Source organism: Chaetura pelagica, unplaced genomic scaffold (assembly GCF_000747805.2).
Source record: "Chaetura pelagica isolate M959 unplaced genomic scaffold, ChaPel_1.0 scaffold1407, whole genome shotgun sequence".
NCBI classification, from domain to species: domain Eukaryota; kingdom Metazoa; phylum Chordata; class Aves; order Apodiformes; family Apodidae; genus Chaetura; species Chaetura pelagica.
This window is the reverse complement of record NW_009953954.1, coordinates 12,403-15,891: the sequence shown is the minus strand read 5'-3', so window position 1 is coordinate 15,891 and position 3,489 is coordinate 12,403. Positions and strand designations below refer to the sequence as shown.

The window sequence follows — 3,489 nt, the reverse complement described above, 5'->3', positions numbered from 1 at the left end:
GGCTGCCGGCCGCCGGGGGGCACCGCCAGAGGAGCCCCCGGCACCACGTTCCACCGGTGTCCTTGTGCAGAGCACAGGTGCTCACTCCAGCTTCTCTGCTCCTTCTCCTCCTCTTCCTTCTCCTCTGATCATATCGCTGCCGATTCCCCCCACACCCCTTTAGTCGACGATTCCTGTGAAACGTGCGCTGTGCCTTTGATCGCACTGAAAAGAGGGAACAGGGACCTAGAGAAGAAATTAAATAGCAAAAGGAGGAGGAAACGAGGAGGGGCAAGCCCTCTCACGGGAGGTTTTGTTAAATGATACCACTTTCCCATCAGAGCAGCCAGGCAAGAACCTGTCCCGGGCTGGTGTCCTTGTCCTGCTGGAGCTTGTGGGGTCCCCCTGCTCTTGGCTTTGGCAGAGGGGCTGGAGCTGGCTGGGGCAGTGGGCGCTGCCAGGAGCCGCCCCCGCTGCTAAAGCCAGCCCCGCTCTGGCATGGAGGAGCTGGCAGCCAAGCCTGGAGAAGCAGCCAGTGGGTATGAGCAGCAGTTTGTTTTCTGCCGCTTGCCAGGAGCCGCACGGAGCCACGGCGCTGCCAGGAATGTGCTCTCCAGAAGCATGGGGCTGCCGTGGGATTGCTGCCCTTTCCCCACTGCCCTGGCTCTTGCTCAGGGGAAGGCCTGACCTGCCTGATAGTGGGTGTGCATTCCTGGGGTCCTTTCATCTCCTGCTTCTTACTGCGACATTCCCACCAAACTGGAGCTTCCCTGTGAGGCCACCAGGAGCAGGGGGCCTGCAGGTGCCAGGGGTTGTAGGTCCCTCTCTGCCCTGCCAGGGATCATCCTGCTGCCAGCCTGTCTTTGGCCCTGAGTTGTTGTATGAGAGCTGGCTGCTGGGCAGGAATGACCCACTCCAAAGGCCCACTCCCTGCCTCAGCATCTTCTTACCCCTGCATGTCCCTCCGGCGCTCTGCCCCACATCTCTGACCCTCCACCCCACTTGGCCAGGGGCCCGAGGCAACCAGACCCTCATGCGTTGTATGTCATGGGGGGGAGGATGGTCCTCTCCTGGACCTGGCAGCCCTGGGCCCCTCCATGGCTGCAGGCCCAGGCAGCACTGGGCACCCCCTCTACTGCAGCAATTTCTCCCTTTCCTCCCATCACTGCCGAGCTGAGTGGTCCCTGGCAAGACATCGGCCGTCTCTTGGAGCTACTGCCTCCCTGTAGACCCTGCTCTGCATCCATGGAACCAACTCTCAGCCTGTGTCTCCCCCTGCCCCCTCTGCCTCTCACCCAGGCAGCCCCTTGTTCCCATTGCAGCCTCCTCAGCCCCACAGGGTGATGCTGGGAAGCAGCAGGGCAGGGACCTGCAGGGCAGAGGGCGTGGCATTCCCAGGCTGGGGAGGGTGCTTGGAGTGGAGATGGTGTGTCAGTACAGTTCTCAACTGCCTTTTTTTTGGTTGTTATATTGATATTTTCCCTTTTATACTCTTGCTGCCTTAACATGACCTTGGCCAAATTATTTCCCCTCCCTTTGAGATTTATGGCCCTCTTCCAAAAATGATCTGTTCCCTCCACAAAAATAGACATTGCACTGTTGTTACATTTTAAAATAAAATAAGAGCTGGAAGAGCACTCTTCTTCTGCTCCCCAGCCCCAGCCCCCCATCTCCACAGAGCACAAACCCCACAGGTCTCAAGGGGCCAAGAGCGGGCAGCGAGGGCAGGCGCATCCGCAGCCTTTCCTAGCTCCAGAGAGGGGGTGTCTCTCTCCCTAGCTCCCCTTGGCTGAGCTGGGTAGTGGGAGATTTTCCATTTAAGTCTGGAGTTGCTCTCAGAAAATGCTGGGACTGCCAGGGGACAGACAGAGTGATGGGCTGGGATTCCCATGGGGAGACTGGGGGTGGTCCCTGGCTCTGTGAAGCCAACAGGACCTAGTTCATAGCTGGAAGATGCTGCTCACAGCTTGAGGGGACAGCACAGCCCATTGCTCTGGGACTCTGGAGCCCTGCAGGCACATGCAGGGTGGCCTTTTTACAGTCATGCTCTGTTTCAGTGGTTTTTTTGAGGTTAGTATTATTGTTCTTTTCTACCAGGGCCTGGAGGCAAGCTGCCATCCCTGAGGATGGGCTCTCCTTCCCCAGCCGTGTGTCCCACCAGTGCTGCCCATGGTGCCTTGGGAACTGATCTGAGAGGCCAATGGTGATGGGGACCCACAGCAAAGACAAGTTCAAACCCACATCCACAGCCCTGTCTCAGCCAGAGGGGGTCTTGGATCACAGAGTGTCCCAGAAACGCAAATTGGCTGCAAAATAAACCAAACATGAAAGTCAGATTAAATTTGGACATTTCCATCATTGCTTTTCCTCCCCATCACCCTTTTGGGTTCCTGACTTGCCCATGTGTGTGTTTGTTGTGTGTGGCTGTGGCTCAGTGTATAAATTTTGGGATAATATGCTTTCTGTTGGATTTTCCCCCTCTTGTTGCAAATGCAGAGCCCCGTGCTGTCCCCTCTCTGGGCAATCTGCAGACATGAGTCCTTAGATGCTGTTGCCCTTGGCTGCAGGCTGTGGAGGTGCCACACTCGGGTAATTTAAGGGGTGCATTTAACAGAAAATTTTAACTCTGCAGGATGTCCAGAGCTGATGTCTCTCTGGACAAACACTACCTGAGCAAAGGAAAAGGGGCTGGGGAAGTGTCTGGGTTTGGCTTGCTTTCTGCTCAGAGAAGTCACTTTAATCATCCTGGAAAACCTGTGTCTGTGCACTCTGGGGTGAGGATGGGCCCGTCCCATGGGCTGGTGTCCTGCTTTTTCCAGTGTTGACGGGACCAAGAGGACAGGGCTGTGGTGGGCAGGAAAGGGGCTGGGCCTGTTCCTGGATTAAGGTTAAACAGGAGGAGAAGCTGACCCCTCGCAGCTGCTGCTCTTCAAATGTTTTATTTCCTGCTCTGTGTAAGCCCGGATTGACCTGCAGGCAGCAGAAAATGTCGAACAGCAAACGATCTTACTAAAAGGAGAAAAACACCAGAAAAACCCACGAGAAAATCCCGGTGGATTGTATGGACTCCAGAAGCTGGCTGGAAACATGGGGGACTCTAGGGAGGATGGTGGGCAGGACTGGGTGAGGGCCTGGTGCACGTGGGCTGGCAACATGGGGGTCCCTTTCCTCGGCTCCAGCATCCACCCACGCTGGGGTTTTCCGAAGGGTAGTGGGACCCCCAGAGGAGCATCCCAAGGGGCTGCAGGAGCTGGAGAAAGCTGCCTCGAGGGGCGGGTGCAGGCAAGGAGTTGGGGGTGTGTTGGCAGACCCCACATCTGGGCCCGGCGGATGCCAGACTCCTCTGCTGGTGGGGGGGAGGTCTCCAAGGGGAGCGGGAAGGGGCTACTGGGACCCTGAGACAGGGCCGGGCCCAGGACCCCGTCCTAGGCCAGCACCCGGGGCTGTCGGTGCGGGCGATGCTGCCGCTCCCGCCATCACATGACGCAGGGAATTCTCGGTGAGCCCAAC

The 3,489-nt window shown here is 57.5% G+C and overlaps 1 protein-coding gene across 1 annotated transcript in view; it reads left to right on the top strand.

The window, feature by feature from the left end:
- PPAP2C (phosphatidic acid phosphatase type 2C) overlaps window positions 1-3,489 on the top strand; it is an 11,166-nt gene that overhangs the window by 5,683 nt on the left and 1,994 nt on the right. The gene's annotated exons all lie outside the window — the stretch shown is intronic.